Below are 17,393 nucleotides of genomic sequence, written 5' to 3'. Positions count from 1 at the left end.
CGCTGCATCCACTAAACATCTTTCCATCTCCTCCTCCCAGCCCTCCGCAGCCACCATTCTCCCTTCAGTCTCTACGGATGTGACGTCTTGAGGTAAAGGGGTTCAGTCTCAACCTGCGAAGTGTGACATGGTGAGGGGTTGGCCTTCCCCATCGCGGTAGCTGCAGAACAGACGGTGGGTGGAAAGTCCAATCCAAAGGCAAGGGCTGCTTTTCCGCTGAGAAGGTGGCCGCCAGCAAGTGCCCAGCCTGTTCTCTGTCCAGTACCAGGTTTATACCAAAGGCTTGACATGATCTGTCTCAGACCAGCCTCGGGCCTCTTTAGAGTGAGTGACTCTAAGTCAAGGAAAGTGAGGCTTATTGAGGTTCAGGGCTTACAGCCCAGTATTTGCAGCTGAGAGAACCTCAGCCCAGGGCCCAGCGCAGAGGGACTGCTCATAAATGTGAATTTACTTACAATTCCTCCATAAATGTAAATCAACCGTTATGCTGAATTTCTCACACGAATGCACATATCAGTCATTCAGGTAAATGGTACTTTAAACTCCTGGATTTGCCCTAGAGTTCAAAGCAATGTGGCCTCAAAACAGATCCATTTCAGCACAGCCATGGTCCCTGCAGGAAGCCCCGGCTTCTGATGAAAGGCAGGGAGGCCCCAAGACGCTGTGCAGGGGCCTTTGCCTGAGGCCGATGGAGGGTGCTCTCGCTCTCCTCCACCGCGAGGATGTGAGAGGCAGCAGTGCCTCGAGCTGGTTTCTGGGGACAAGAATGTCATGGTGGCTTTTTATTGAGCACACCAGCCCTCTGCTACCCTGGGCAAGTAACACAACTTGGACATGGGACAGCACACGAGAGAGAAGAATGTGTCCACGTCACGGCTGTGAGGAGGAAATGGAACTCCATGAGCTGGAGTGGCTGGAGCCAGGAGGTCAGTTGGTGAGTCCAGGCTGCAGGATTCTTTTGAAGGGGCTGGCAGAGGATCCCAGCATGTCACGGCCATGAAGAGGCAGCAAACAGGCTGGAGCATGGGCTCTGTTGCCTGGGTCATGTGCTCCCATTCTTCTCCCTCCCCCTCATCCTCTGCAATGCCCCACTGCCTAGTCTCACCTCCTGGGCTTGGTCCCCTGGCCTCTTGTGATCCAGCCCGTGCAGTGCTGTCCAGTCCTGCTGTACTTACCTCTCCCCACATGCGCTGTGCTTGAGGCAAGGAAAATGCCAAGTCCCAGGGACTTCCCTGGTGGTGCAGTGGTTAAGAATCCACCTGCCAATGCAGGGGACACGGGTGCGAGCCCTGGTCCAGGACGATCCCACGTGCCACGGAGCAACTCAGCCCGTGCGCCACAACTACTGAGACTGCACTCTAGAGCCCGCGAGCCACAACTACTGAAGCCCACGCGCCTAGAGCCCGTGCTCCGCAACAAGAGAAGCCACCGCAATGAGAAGCCCGCGCACTGCAACAAAGAGTAGCCCCGCTCGCCGCAACTAGAAAAAAGCCCATGTAGCAACCAAGACCCAACACAGCCAAAAATAAAAATAAAAAAAATTTAAAAACCCAAGTCCTGTCCATCCTAAGACTTCTGTGATCTAGTACCTATGAGTGGGCTCTGCCTCTCACCTAGAGCTGTTTCACTTTCTTCTGCTGACCGAATCTTAAACTCAAGTCAATGTCATCTCCTTCAGATGCCTTCTGGGATTCTCCCCATCCAATGGCCTCCTACCCACTCCCCAATCCGCCTCACACCAAGCCCTATGCTCTCACAGCACTGGGTTCTGCCTCTAGGGCTACCGTTCCACATGGTAATGTAACACATCTGACCACATGTCTTGTCCCTGCAGATGGGCAGGAACGGTGTCACAGTCTGCATGGCCACAATGTCCAGCATGGGCCCTGGCACAGGGTGGTGTTCTGGGTAAGCACTTGCCTGACTTAAGCAAGGTGTTCCAGTCATCCTTGCTGGGTGACAAACCATCACAGATATGGTAGCATAAAACAATAATTTTATTATGCTCATGGACGCTGTGGGTCTGGAATTCAGTCACAGCACAGTAGGATGGCTTGTCTTGTTTCCACGAGGTCTGCGGTCTCTGCCGGGAAGCCGAGTTCAGGCGGGGGTGACTTGAAGGTGGGAGGCTGGAATCACCTAATGATCTCTTCACTCAACTCCTACATGTGGTCTCTCCATGTCACTGGGCTTCCTAACAAGATGGAGGTCTCAGGATAGTCAGACTCCTTACACAGCAGCTCTGGCCTCCAGCATTAGTGTTCCAGTGGAGAAGGAAGAAGATACATTGCCTTTTCTCCATTCTAGGCTTTTCACAGGCCCATCCGATTCAAGAGAAGACATGAACCCTGACCATGTGAAGGTGGCAAAGTCACCTTGTAGAAGAGCATGTAGGATGTACAGTATTATTGCACCCTTCTTGGTAAATGCGATCTGCCACAAAATGACTAGCAGAGAAATTGAAATATATAGACTCGACTGAATTTTTCTTTTCTTTCCCTCTACAGAATCCACTCGCCCCCAACCCCCTTTATCCCCATCTCCAAAATCAGATTTTCAGCACAGGGAGGAAGGAAAGCACCAATAGGCTTATGCAGCTGAGCCCATGCACGGCTCCAGAAATACGCTAAAACAAAATTCCTTTGCAAGCACATATCCTCGTGCATATTTAAAGTATGACATCCCAGATCCTGTGACAAAAAAATTATGTCTCCATCTTTCCTACAAAGTAGTTTCCGGAATCAGACTGGTTTTTGATCTAAGTTTGCAAACTGCAAGAACATTAGGTCCTAATCTCCATCAACAAATTCCTTCCAGCCAAGAACTCCCAGGTTCCACTTTGTTCATTTCTGTAGGAATTTGGACAAGCTAAAAGAGATACTGTTTTTTAACTCAGGATCTCCATCCCATGCAAGTGGAATGAATGTCAGATTTAAAAGGGGGCAGGGGGATGGTGGTAATTTCTTTAAAGGCGTGTAATAAGAAGGAAGGAACAGAGAACATCTAAGAATAAATAATGATAGAATGCTGGATGTTGAAAAGTGTGTTTGTTTATTGAACAATTTTAAAGAAATTAAAAATGCCACTGGTCTTATTCTTTAATTAAAGATGAGCCCGCGAGGTTGGGGATGTCGAGGTTAGCTGAAAACAGGGATGAACTGACCTCAGTCTAAACAGAAGGAAAAATAGTGTAAGCACCGAAAAAAAAAAGCATTTGATTATTTTTCTTTAAATGTAAATAGTATTTTTGGCCAGTAGAGAGTTGAGGACAGGCTAAACCTGCCTTTGCTGCCTTTAGTAAATAAAACCCTGTTTAAGACACAGGGTAGACTCACCAGCAATTTAGTCTCTTTTCAATGTTGTTTGACTTATTTGAGTCTTTCTCTCATTTAAACCGGTCTGGGACCTTTGGGTAACATCTGGAAGGCATGTATGCCAACAAATGCCAAAAAGAACATTTTAATATCAATTCTCTAGAATAAGCGAAGGGAAGAGAGGCATTCTTCAGAAACGATGGAAAGATCAAACTCATTTTATTGGTTTGGAGAGCAGCCTAACCTCGAACGCATCTTGTGATGCTGATGTAATGTGATCAAGAGGTACGTTTCTCTAGCTTCCCTCCACGTTGTACCATCGCTGTCAACAAATGAGTTTGTGGAAGACATGAGGTTAGCTCTCATTTATGAGAGCACCCACGGTGATTGGGTCGGTCTTTGGTTTTTCTGGGATTTCTTGAAGGACAGCACTACCATTTAGCTCAGCCAATGGAGCACAAAAGGAGGGGGTCTCGATAAACCTGGGGTCTAGGAACGGAAGCTGATTGAGCATATGGCATGTCCTGCTCTTGGTGAATCTTCTTCCAGCAGCCTTTGTAATCTGTCCTTCAGTTTGTACTTGAATACCTGCTGAGATGGGGAACCCACTGCCACCTAAAATCTCCCTATTCCATTAGGAGTCTTTGTTGGTCAGCTCTCCCTAATACTAAGCAGGAATATCAGCCCCTCCAACAAGTCCCCCTCAGTTGTTGGACAAAATAAAAGAAAGAAATCAAGCTGAGCTTTTTCTCACTTGCACGCTCTGGTCATGCTGTTCTCCCTGGACTTTTGTAAAAGGAGACCAAGACAGTAAACCAGATGGTGAGCATTGCCTGTGGGTCATTCTCCATGTGGGTGTTTCTCTGCTAAGGCACCAGAACTTGCAGGACCAGCACATGGGGATTGTCTTAACCGAGATGCAGGACAAGGTACAGGGTGCTATGAGTATAAGATGTGCGGTCTGGAGTGAGTCAGCCTGTACCTCGCTTATTGTATTAATCGTTTAGGAGAACCATGCAAGTCCCACAGGACATGGAAAGGCTTCCCCACACACTGCTGCTTTGCTGAAGAACAGTGAAGTGGATACCTGGGGGAAATTAGGAATGGCATTTAGTTTTTTAATGTTTGAGAACGCTTTCACTGTTCAGATCTTGCAGGACTTTGTAGGACTCTGTACAGGTGCTGCTCTTACTTTGTAGAAATGGAAGCCATGGCAGAGTCTTGGCAAAAGAGTGACAAAACCCAGAGCACAGTGAGAGGATTACTCTGAGTACTGTTGAATTTTCAAAGCGTACCTCCAATGCAAAAACATTGAGTGCCAAAGCTTTATTCATCAATTTAACAAATATTTATGGAACACCTATTATGCATCAGATATTAATTGTCCTCAAGGTTGGGGACAGGGCAGGGAACAAATCAGACATGTCTTTATCATCTTGAGGCTCAGCATCTACCTGGGGGAAGCAGCAATAAATGAATGGTGATGTGTTTTATAAGGACGCACAGCAGGCTGAGGGAGAAGGAGAGGAGGGAGAATGCGAGGACCTCTTTAGAGAGGACATTCAGCTGGGAGATGCTAGGAGGAGAGCATCTCAGCAGGTCCCTTCAGAGGGATGGCAAGTGCAAAAGTCCTGTGGCAGCAACATGCTGGGCCGTCAAGGACCAGCAGCAAAGAAACCAGTTGTTACGGAGGAAAGCGAGCAAGAGGGAAGATGATGGCGAGAAGGTCAGACAGGTAGTGAGGCTCTGATGACACAGGGCTTTGGAAGCCATTGTGCAGATGTTACTCTGGTTTTGTAGGATGGAGGCTATTGAGATTCTTGACAGAAGACCCATATGACCTGTCTTGCATTGTGAAAAAATTACTCTGCATGAGAAAAATTGAGTTTAGGGAAGCCAGGAGGAAACAGAATTCTATTTCAATAATCCAGGCAGGAGATGATGGTGGCCCAGACCAGTCCAGGCTGGGCCATCTTCAGCTGCAAATCTGTGAGGGTAAATATGTCTAGCTGAGCCCACTGTCCCCTGAATGCAGAGTCCTAAAGAGGAAGGTGAGAAAGGATACAGTTTAGGCAGCTGCAAGGGCTGCCACAGCTCCTGTTTACCATTAAGTCCAGATTTGGCTTTTCAATACTAATTTCCACCAAGAGGCATCAGGACCCTTGTCCTCAAATCTTAGGGCAGGAAAAGTTTTAATGAATATGGAAGATGTTGGTAATGAGGATAAATAAGTTTGCTTTCAAAACATGACAGTAAGATCACAGTTGAAAGGACAAAGGAACCACTTTGAAGAGATCACATCCACCAAGCTGAGCATAAAAAAGAAAATAATAATGAAAATTACCTTAAACAGGTTGATTTTGTGGAAGACCAGGAATTCATAGCAATACTCAAAAGAGGAAAGTTAACATAAATGTATGCAAAAAAAGAATCTATATATTAGGATTTGTTTAATTTTATTGCTTTTAATGAGTAGAAAAGTATTTGTAGTTTTCTGTGATATTTACAAAGTACAGAATTATATTTCTCACTCTCTCTGTAGATAAGAAAGAATAAACACAGGGAACTATAAATAAACTAAAATAATTCCCCAAACACGGGTTCTGCATCATGTAATAAGCAGATGGAGGAAAAATCAAGCAATTGATTGCTTTTGTGGTCCTACACAGCAAGCAGTTAAACCGAGAATCCCACAGAGTGTTCCAAGATGATTAATTAGCCAAATGTTGCATACACCCCCATCGCTCATCTTAGCGTATGGAACCTTGAGATGGCTCTACTAATTATAATGCAATATTGATAAGGCATGCATAAGTTTCCAATTAATATCTATAGACTAGGCCAATTTATCACAATGACAGGACAATAGCTTAGGTATTGCCAACCATAAGAAAGTTTCAGAAATACATCATTTCTGGGAATGACACCAAGTTTCAAAAAATTAAATCTTTGAATTTAGATTTTGAAAGGAAGGGACTTAGAAGTCTGGATATAACAAATAGAAGTTCATTATCAAAAGGAACTCAGCCAGTGATTTGGTTTAGATCACTTTAGACTACACAAACATGTCCTAGATCAGAATGCTGTGTGTGCATGTAGTTTAGGGTCTCCTAAGATTATTAGTATCCGATAGAATTATTGAAGCCCTATGTGGGTATAAAAATGAAACCTTAGGAATATTATAAATAAAGATAAAAATTTCTTTTCAATGCAGGGAATTTATAATTGTATGACCATTTTTACATATTAATGATTTTGTTCACATTTATGTCTTAAAAAGACTACTAGTGAGGATAGCCTAGGTTATGCTGTGGTTATAAATAATCTCAAAATCCTAATAACTTGACACAATAAAGATTAATATTAATACATAGCTAAAATGACACTCAGGGAGTATCAACCTGGTTAGAAATATTAAGATGTATGTCTCATTTCTCTGTAATAGCTCCTTTCCTGCTAAGTAACTTAGATAACACAGAAGCAAATAACACAATGTACTTAGCCTGATGGATCATCAAATCATGGTTCGAAATGATCCTATTATATTGGGGAATGGTCTCAAGATGAAATAAAGTATATTCACTGAGAGCCTTTAACCAGTGGACAAGGCCACTTTGTCTTCTTTACTCATTTCTTTTACAATCTGCTTCATGGCCTGTAGAAGAGGCAGAAATCTATGTTCCTTCTCTCTTGTTGAAGTATAGACAGTCAGGCCTCAGAACTTGTCTTCTGTAAGGACACCTGGCCATCTTGCAGTGTGTGTGTGTGTATGTGTGTGTGTGTACACACCTGTACATGTTTCAGCTTCTTTATCTTAAAATGAATGAGTGAGTTAAGTCAGCCTCACGCTCTTTCCTAGTTGTCTTCAGTGCAGATGGAGAGAGTTGAGGTCACCCTTCAACCTTGGAGAACCAAAACGAATTCTCTGTTCCAGTTTAGATCACAGACGCCTGCCTTTTGTCAATCTTGGGATGCATGCCCAACCACTAATAAAGCCTTTTTGTTTCAATTTTCATCTATTTTTGCCTACTGGACAGAACCCTGGAAGGGAAGAGGGGTAAGTCTTGGGCTTCAATTCCCAATAGGTCCAGATGGAATATAAGCTCAGAGTGTGATGTGTCTGCTGGGAAAACTAATGTTGTCTCAGGTGGCATTGCTAGAATTGTGCAGAGTCCAGAAAAGAGCAGTGATAACCTTATTTGGCAATGGTAAGACTATTGCTTCTGAGCTCCTCACTAAAAGGAAGTGATACAGAGAGTGGGGATCAGTACAGTGAGAAATGAAGGCCATGTCAGCGGCATTGGAGGTACCTGAGGCTATGTAGCCTGGACTGAAAGGAGACATGCTGATGGCCTCAGTCATTTGAATGGTCTTGGAAGAGAGTATGTGGACAGAGCCAGCTCCATTTAAGGCCAGAGAGTAATCCTGGGAATTGGCTATGCCAAGAACACAGGTATAGAGCAAGAAAGAATTTTCCAATCGGGCTGTCTCAGTATGGAATTTTCAGGCTCATGAGGTGGTGAGACTCCAACATTGGAAGTGGCCAAAGAGAGGATTTTTTTTTTTTTTTTTTTTTTTTTTTTGCGGTACGCGGGCCTCTCACCGCTGCGGCCTCTCCCGTTGCAGAGCACAGGCTCCGGACGCGCAGGCTCAGCAGCCATGGCTCACGGGTCCAGCCGCTCCGCGGCATGTGGGATCCTCCCGGACCGGGGCACGAACCCGCGTCCCCTGCATCGGCAGGCGGACTCTCAACCACTGCGCCACCAGGGAAGCCCCAAAGAGAGGCTTGATAGTCATTTGTTAGGATTGATACCAAGGATCCTAACTTAGGATAAGTTAAACTCGTGGCCTTCAATTCATTTCTCACCAACACTCCATAATCCTGAGTCTGGCCAACCGAAAGATAAAAGCTCCCAGGTTAGCCAGATCGAACTCTTTATCTAATCAAGAGAGTTTGGGTCTATATGGTCAACAAAATTAATGTTTGCCAGTATCTTTTTCTCCTCTAATTTCACATACACAGAGAATTGTAAATTCTATTCCTTGGAGTTAGATATGGCCATGTAACTAGTTCATACCAAAGAAATGGAAATGAAAATGATGGGCCAAACTTTGAGGCAAAGCAGTTAACTACAGATGTTTGATCTTCTGACTCTTTCTTCATCTGCAACCGTGAAGAGTGTTGAGATGGAGAGGCTAAAAGAAGGAAACCATGTGATCTGCTAAATACAGAGGAGAGCTGCCCTAGAATGCCACCTAGATCTACAGCAAACTTCATAAGAGTGAGAAACTGAGCAAACTTCATAAGAGTGAGATTTTTTAGATGATTTGTTATTGCAGCAAAATTTAGCCTATCCTGACTGATACACTTTGGGAACACAGGGCATGTGAGTTTCTAATAGGAAAGGAACTAGAGAAGCTGGAAGGAGGTCTGATGAGACAGATAAAAGGGAAAGCCACACTCAGTTCTCCTGGGACTGTAACTTTTCATGGAACATTGGAGCATTATACACGTTTCTGAAGTTCCCTCTGAGGCCCAAAATGCACTTTTTAACTGTTAAATGAGGAATATCTGACATGAAATTTTTGGGACAAAGAAGGCTCTGAATAGTGAAATGAAGTTAAACTTGGCTTCTGGAGTTGCCACCTTGGCTCTGGGCAAAGACCAAAGACTTCTTCTCTTTTGTGAGAAAAAACCAACCTCATTGTGTCTGTAATCACAGCACATCTGGGGCTACATGGAATCCGCTGATTTTATAAACTAATTCCTGCCAAAGAATCCAAACTAGCCTTAGTTTATAGGTGTAGAAACTGAGGTCCCTCAGGTTCCAGTGACCTTGAAACTGGGTCCTTTGGGTTTCCGTCTTTTCACCAGGCCAGGCTATGGTGATTGCACAGTGTAAGTATTTCTTCAAAGGAGAATCAAACAAAACCCCCAGACTCCGTGTCGACAGCCCTGGGCTGGAGAGGAAAGCAGGGCTCCTCACAGAAGTTCGGTTTACAGCAGGGCTCCCCCTTGGCCCCAAGACTGCTTTGATCACCATGAAGTTTCCACAAACACAGAATGAATGAGGAAGAAGATGGTTATGCTTTTAACCTGATCGACACTGATGAGAAATGAGGCATATACCGTCTTTCCTGTAGCGTCCCGCTTCAGACAGCTGTCACCTTTCCCTTTAGGGTATAGGCTTAAAATGTTTGTATATTTTGTTTGCTTTTTAACACTTCTCATCACATAATTAAGATATGATAGCAAAAGTCACTTATGACTCACTGATACGGTTCAGTAGAATACAAGGCCAGAAAGCAGCCTGCCTGCCTTCAAATCCCAGCTCCCTGCTTCTAATTTTCTGACTGTGTGGCTTTGGGCAAATTAACCACTCTGCACTTCAATTTCCTCATCAGTTAAATGGGTATCATAATAGTATCTACCTCATAAGGCAGTTATGAGGTAAAATGTGTTAATATATGTAAAGCATTTGGAAAAGTGCTTGGCATATGATAAGTATTCAAGAAGTAGTATTTATGTTTTCCTAAGTTCTTGGCTGGCAGCCAACCAAATTCCAAGAACTGTGAAGTCTCTGTGTGCTCAAGTCTACGGGGCTTTAATATAAGGTAACTCAGGGGGCTCCCCTGAAGGCCCTAAAAGTCCATCAGAAAAAAACTAGACTAAGCAAAAATTCAACGAATATTATTAGGAAGTTAAGAATGGTCAATAGACAGGAAGCTAACAACATCTGCTAAAGTTACAGGGCCACATGACCACCTTTGGCTATAGGATGCTGGGAAAAAAGAATTTTTTTAAATGGCCAGTGAGGCAAAAGCAGACACCTACAGGGGCTTTCTGGCAAGTTTTGCTTTCCTGCTCTAAGTGCTGCACCTTCTTTCTTGTCTCATCTTCTTCCTCCCTCTCAGAAAGCAAGATTGTCTGTTTCCAGTTAGGAAAGGCCACAAGAATTTCAGACACCTTGGTCCTGACAGTCCCAAGCCTCTGAACCAAGACCCAGTGCATGAGGAAAGAAAAAAACCCCACCAAACTGTAGTAGGTTTAGATGCTAGTCTTGAGTGGGTTTTGTTATTTGTAAGTTATCAGTTTTGTCCATCAAATTGGCAAAATTTTAAAAGAATCATGTCCAGTGTTGTGTAAGATGTGGGTAAACACCACTTCATGCTCTACTGATGAGAGTGAAGATGGACCCAATATTTTTGAAGGATATTTTAAAAAATCTTTAGGATAACACGCATTTATTTTGACAAGGTAATTCTGCTTCAGGGTGTTTAACGTTTGGAAATGATCCAGTGATCATAAAAATGTGTACATATGGGGAATTTTATTAAATGATATTTATAGTAGCAAAAAATCAGGAGTGGTGCATGTCTTCAGCAAAGAGCTGGGGCAGTAGGGAGAGCTACATCCTGCAGTGGTGCCGCGCAGGCTGCTGGAGCCCTGCGTGGGTTCGTGGCCGTGCTTTACTAAGTTCAAAATTCAAGTGATGGTAGAAAGTTTAAACTTGATGATGTTTTTTAGGATTTCATGTTTATGATAGCATTACTTTATGTAAGGCAGCTCTATAAAATAAAGTAACTTACTTTATTTTCCTTATTATTGTCTATCTGTATAGTTTATAATCTATGTGGTACTCAAAATATATAACTATGCTTAGATCCTTATTCTAAAGTTTATGCTTTAAATTTATTTACTTATTTTTAAATTTTCATTGGAGTATAGTTGCTTTACAATGTTGTGTTCGTTTCTGCTGTACAGCAAAGTAAATCAGCTATACGTATACATATATCCCCTCTTCTGGGACAAGGTTGATGCTAAAAGCAGATTGCAAACTGGAGTCAATAGGGAAATGGGTTTTGTTTTTCTTTTGATTTGAATTTTTGCTGTTTTGGAAGATTTTCTTTATCACCAGTTTAGAAAAATCTTTGTATTTTTATCGATTAAAAATAAAGTATGCCTCTGGTGAGGATTATATCAACTCAATAAATATTTGAATGCTCAAAAAAAAATTCAACTGATGAAACAGTGTGTTTTGTAGGATCCCGTTTGGGTGAATATCCGTCATATATTAAACGTAAATATGTATTTTGAAAGTGTTTGGGATTATATAAACCTAATTGCTATAGTTGCTATCACAGACTTCTAGAAGTTTTGAGGAAATTTTTCTTTTTAACTCTCAGAATCGTTAGACATCTTCTTTACAATTCATTACCATTTTAATCAGAAAAACATAAGCACAGCCATTTTTGGAGGGGGAGAAGGGAAATAAAGACGGCCTCCCCACTGAGAGCCTCCCTGACTCAGTGGTGTAGAGGGCAGAGAGCTGAGTGTTGGCTCAGAGCAGGTGTGCTCATTTTAAAGTCACGAGGCCAGATAGCCAACCAGGCATCTCATGAGTGCCAGATCAGGACTAGCCATTTGAAACTCAAGTCATCACTTTTGGAAGGTTTCCTATTATTCAGCTGGATGCATTTGGATAATGACCCTGCGTAGGGTCAACTCGTTCATTTACTTAGAGGTACTTTTTATAACTACTTGCTCTTGGAGTGTTCCTCAGGAAATCACGTAACTGAAAGTGAGACGTCCTTTTCTAAGATTTACTAAGGCTTTTATGACTAATGTGAGCATTTAGTAACACCTATTTTAGATTTTCCAGCCTAGAATTATTACTATAACAGAAAATCCTGGGCCTTTAATGCACTTTGTCTCTTGATAAAGTAAATCCCAATTCATGTCTTCAATCATTAATTCTCCAAATATTCTTCTAGTTTGCTTTTGTGCCTGACATTGTTAGGAGATGCCATGGTTGAATTATGTCCCCCCAAAATTCATATGTTGAAGTCCTAACTCCAAGCACCTCAGAATAAGACCTTATTTGGATAAGGACTTTACAGAGGTCATCAGTTAAGGTAAGGTCATTAGAATGGGCCCTAATGTGACTGCTATCCTTATAAAAAGGCGAAATTTAGAGACAGACATACCTATAGGGAAAATGCCATGTGAACATGAAGATGGCCATCTACAAGCCAAGGAGAGAGGCCTGGAATCAACCTTGGCCATACCTTGATTTCAGTTTTCTAGCCTCCAGAACTGTGAAACAATACATCTTTGTTGTTTAAGCCACTCGGTTTGTGACGCTTTGTTATGGAAGCCCTGAGAAACCAATACAGGTTGCAAACAAACCAGGTGTGGGTCTCACCCTCAGGAACCTCCCTGTACGGGGCGGGGGGATAGGGGTGAGGAGAAGATAGCAACCTGATCTGCGCACGATGAAACTTAGCAGGGGTGGAGGGGCAGGCAGGTGATTTGCTCTTCAGGCAGGTGTCATGGTCAAACAGCTGTCCAGCCTTCTACAGGATGGAATCTGGGCTTCAGTATGGCCACACATGTATGGGTATTACTCTTAAACTAAAAGGCAGTGAAGACCACCTTCACTCCAGGTTTCAGAGAGTAAAACCTTGAAAACATCATCACTTCATGATTAAATGTTACTTTGAGACAAATATTATTCCTCGACGATTGGGTGAAGGATTTAGCCAGAGCAGCATGGAACAACTTCTTTGGGCCCCCTTCCTTCGAGCTCCTTTCATATACCTATACTTCACAGAGCACAGGCACATGTAAAGCAAATGCAAATACACCCAGGGAAAGTTCCAGTCCCTGTCCCTGTGAGGATACTAATAAAGGACACTGTCCCCTGTCCTGCACAGTGAGTGCTCAGTTACAGGCCAAAGGGACATGAGTCTCAAGTCCCGGCAGCATAAACTGAGTATGCCTCCTGGGTAGCTGTCACGGTTTGTTTATACTAAGGGCACTGTAAGTCATGTTGCATGATTGTGTTTTCCTCCTCCTATGGGCTGCTTGGAACCTCAGAAACACAATTAAGAGCCCCCTGGCAAGAGTATGGGAACTTGAAGGGCACATTCATATTATTTCCATCCTCCTAATCCACAAATGACTTTTATTTTAACCCATATCAATTTTCATAAACGCCTCCTCTAATTGTTCATGTGAAAAGGGGCATAATATTTAAAATTAAATAGACAAGTTAATTGACTTTGGTCACCACTCAAAAATATTTTGTTCAGTTATTAAAAATGATACAGCACCAGGGGTAAGTATTTATATTTAATATTTTGTGTATTTCTTTTAATGTTAAGAAAAGGAAAACCCATTAAGAAAAGGAAACTCCAGTGCGAACTTCTTTTTCCAGCAATGTCCCCATCAGCCTTTGATGTGAAACAGACTAGGAGTGGGTCCAGGAGCCCCAGAGAACAATTCTGGTGACACTCCAGGGAGTGGAACCAGACTGCAGTCAGGGGCATTTCTGAGCCCAGAGCAAGGGCATCTGGCAAAATGGCCTCACCTCTGTCTCCAAAAGGCTCATCTCATTATAGGATCAGGCTCTTCCAAGTTAAGGATTTTATCATCAAAGTCATTCCCAGGGATTTGCAAACTAAAAAGACTAGTCGCCCCCATCCCCACCCTAAGATACAATGATGAGGCAGAAGCAGAATAACTGCAGGAGACACTTCCACCAAAAGGGGATGCAACTGAAATGGAGCCACATCACAACTACTGCCATCCAGCTGGGCTCCTACAGACCCCGTGCTGTGGGGTCAGGGACATCCCTCTTTAGAGGCTCGTTCTTTTTCCTGGAAATGGCTCCTAGTTCACTGCTCTCGCAAGCTCTTGGGCCCACTCTCTTTGAGATTCTTCCTTTTCTATAAGAAATGGCCATGTTTGCAGCAGAGTAGCTTTCTCAGCCTGATTCGTGCCTGGAGACTTCTGGGGACCCAGAGGTCTTTGTGCAAGTTTCACAATCTTAGTCCCTGCCATGGCAGTGCCGTCATTTAGATCCCCTGAATGAATCTCCTCAATGAGACAAAACAGTAGATACAATTCAAGAAACATCTTTTCAGATGTAATGCTGAGCTAGCACAGAATAATACTAAATTTGTTATGATTTATCAGAATAAATACTACAGTTATTGGAATAAATACTAAATAAAAAAGAGAATACTAAATTTTAAAAACAAAATGAGGCTCAGCATCTTGGAAAGAGCTCATAGAGTGAAGAGTACTAAAACTCATGTTTCATTAGCTTCACAGTAAATCTTCTTCTCGCAAGTAGTAAACCCAGAAAAAGTGAATTAAGGATATCATTTTAGATGACATAAAGATATTAATAAACTTTAGACATTCTTAAATATGCATATTGAAATAGCTAAGGTGATCATTAATAGAGAAGACAGAGAGTGTATACCCTTACAACAAGTAGAGTGAAGACAGTGGAATCAGATTTTAAGGCATTCCATCCAAAGTAAGGCACAAAAGGAGAACACAAAAGAGAAAAAAGAACGAGATAAATAGAAATTGCATAGTGAGATTGCAGGCATAAATCCTAATAGTACTAGATATACATGGACAAAAATCTTGCTTAAAATATGAGGACCATCAGTCTGAGAAAAAGAAAACACAAATCCAACCAAATAATGTTTATAACAGATAACTGTAAAACCTAAAGACACAGAATATTTAAATTAAAAATGGAATAAAATGTGTTAGGGAAAGGATAACCTGAAGAGAAAATTCTAAACTTACATACTACCAATAGCAACCTCAAATATATACAAAGCAAGAATTGGCAGAACCATGAGAAATGGACTAATCTACCTTATTAAAGGAATACTTTAACACATCTTTTAAATAATTGATACAACAAGCAGCTATCATACCTAACAAATAGGGAATGTACACTTTTCTCACATAGGAAACATTTATAAAATCTGACCACATATTGATAATAGAGCTATCCTCAACAAACTTCAAAAAATTTGTATCATATAGACCCCATATTCAGCTCACAATGTAATTAAGTTAGAAATAAAGACAAAAGAGATAACTTAAAATATATTTTAAAATTATAAAGACATATTTGTAAAGAATTCATGGGAAGAAAAATAAAGATAAAAATGAGAAAATATTTATAAACGAATATAATTAAAAATACTGTGTATGACCTTCATGGTACTTAGAGGAAAATTTATAGCCTGAAATACTTATGGTAGAAAAGAAGGCTCAAAATTAATGACTTAAACATCCAAAATATGAAATTAGAAAAATAACAGCAAAGAATATGGAAGGAAGAAAACAAATTTCTGCCCATAAAGCCCCCAGTGTGGCATTTTGTTATGGCAGCCCTAGCAAACTAACACAGATATGTAGTGTAATTCTTATGGTGGATTCAGTCGAAAACGTTAGACAGTCACCGGCTTACATTATCTCTAAGAGCCCCTCAAAGTTTAAAACTCCTCGGAGGTTGGAAAGAATAAAGGCCTGTTCTTCAGTCTGAAGAGAATCTTCCCTAGGGGTCTTCATTACCCATCAACATCTGCCGTGAGCGTGCCCCATGCAATGCCCGCAAGGTCGAACTGAGGTGTGCAGTAGGCCTCAGAGCATCTTTGAAAGCCTGTAACTAAGACTCTCTTTATGAAGATGGAAACACACAAAGCGTACGGGAACTAGCCACAGGGGCCCAGGGCCAGTCAGCGCTTGGCAGCAAAGGACTGAAAAAGAACCGGACTTTTGAAAGATTTAGGGCCAGGTCCTCCTCTGAGGCAGTAGGTGTTTCTGGTTGCTGCTCCATTTCCTCCCATCAGTGCACCCCTGAACACCATCCCAACATAAAGGAGGGTGAGTCCTGCCCAAGCAGAGCAGGCCCCATCCTGGCTGGAGCTTCGGCACGCTCACCGCAGGGAATCCCAGAGGTGAGTCTGTAAACGCAGTCCCCAGAGCGCCATTTGATGAGAACCTCCCCTGGGCAGGTTTGCTTGGAGTATGCAAGAGTCTCACTCCCCTAGTCGCTGAGTAACCGCCAATGCCTGCTGCTAAAGAGGTTTCTGTGTCCAAAAATAATCTCTAAATGACAGTTAGCATGACCCTGGCATGATCCATCCCCTCCAAATAAGCGAAAGGCAGCTAATGCCCAAATCCTGGCACAGACACAGAGCGGGTCTTGGAAGAGGAGGTGACTGTGACTTCAGTCCTTGGCAGAAGGCTGCAGACTGGATGGGAAGCCAGGCCAGCGGCAGGAGCATGGACACAGGATGCCTGACATGGGCATTTCCTTCTGCTGGGGCTAGGGAACAGTCCCAAGCCCCTCTGCCATTCTGCATAGAACTTTGGATATCTGTCACCTGAATTGGCCACACCCCCATCCCTGGATATCACCAGGGTTTCACTTTTCCAAGATCTTCCTAGTGTGTACTTGAGCCCCAAGAAGCATTCGCCTGGTTAATGGAGCTGACCCCTGATTGTGAGAAGAGCCTGACTTGGACCTCTCCCTGACCCTGGGAAGAGACCAAAGATCCCTGCCCATCACCCCACCTTACACATATTTTCGCTCAAGTCTGATTCTTAGGACTAGAGATGTATTACCTGTGCTGAGAGAGGGATGCTGTTGGCCTCTGCATGCTAGCTTTCTTCACAATCATTTTCTCAACCATTCAGGGCTCTTGATCTGGAGCACTTTGAGGGCGGGAGGAGATGGAGGATGGAGTCCGCAATGGAACAGGAAGAGGTTATTCAGCATCCTCAGTGTGCAGTTTATCTTTCCAACAGCCCTGGGAGTGACAATTAATGTACACACTTTGCAGATGAGGAAACTAAGTCCTACAGGTCAAATAACTTGCTCCAGTTCACCAAGGTTTTGTGAGTCATTCAAACACAGTTCATTTTGGTTGGGATCTATGATCTTTGCATTCTCCCTCATGCTGAAGCTGGAAAATATATGTAATTGGTCCTGAGAGAGGCAGATAGGAATAGAGTGGGGCCCCAAGGATGAAGATGATGGGAAGTCTTCAGGGGCTTCCCCAGAGCAATGAGGGGGATCCCAAATGGCAGGTCCACAGCCAACTGCAGGTTCACGCAGTCAGTTCTGACCTTGAAGCAGCCATCCTTCATTCCACTTTAGAGGCGGAGTCTTGTGATGGAAAGCTCAGTGCCCAGGGGTTGGGTCCAGCAACACGACTCACTGGCTGAGTGACTCTGGGCCAGTCATTGGACCTTTC

At 43.1% G+C, this 17,393-nt stretch overlaps 1 long non-coding RNA gene across 1 annotated transcript; it reads right to left on the bottom strand.

The window, feature by feature from the left end:
* Positions 1-3,124: 3,124 nt before the first annotated feature.
* Positions 3,125-16,799, bottom strand: LOC125961068 (uncharacterized). Its single transcript, XR_007471387.1, has 3 exons — positions 16,762-16,799; positions 12,384-12,474; positions 3,125-3,169 (listed from the first exon to the last, which is right to left on the bottom strand). It is a non-coding gene; the product is annotated as an uncharacterized LOC125961068 (long non-coding RNA).
* Between the last annotated feature and the right edge of the window lie 594 nt (positions 16,800-17,393).

The sequence above is a fragment of the Orcinus orca genome, chromosome 14 (assembly GCF_937001465.1).
Source record: "Orcinus orca chromosome 14, mOrcOrc1.1, whole genome shotgun sequence".
In the NCBI taxonomy this organism is placed as follows: Eukaryota; Metazoa; Chordata; class Mammalia; order Artiodactyla; family Delphinidae; genus Orcinus; species Orcinus orca.
Note: the sequence above shows the minus strand (reverse complement) of the source record. Positions and strands in the feature narration are given on the sequence as shown.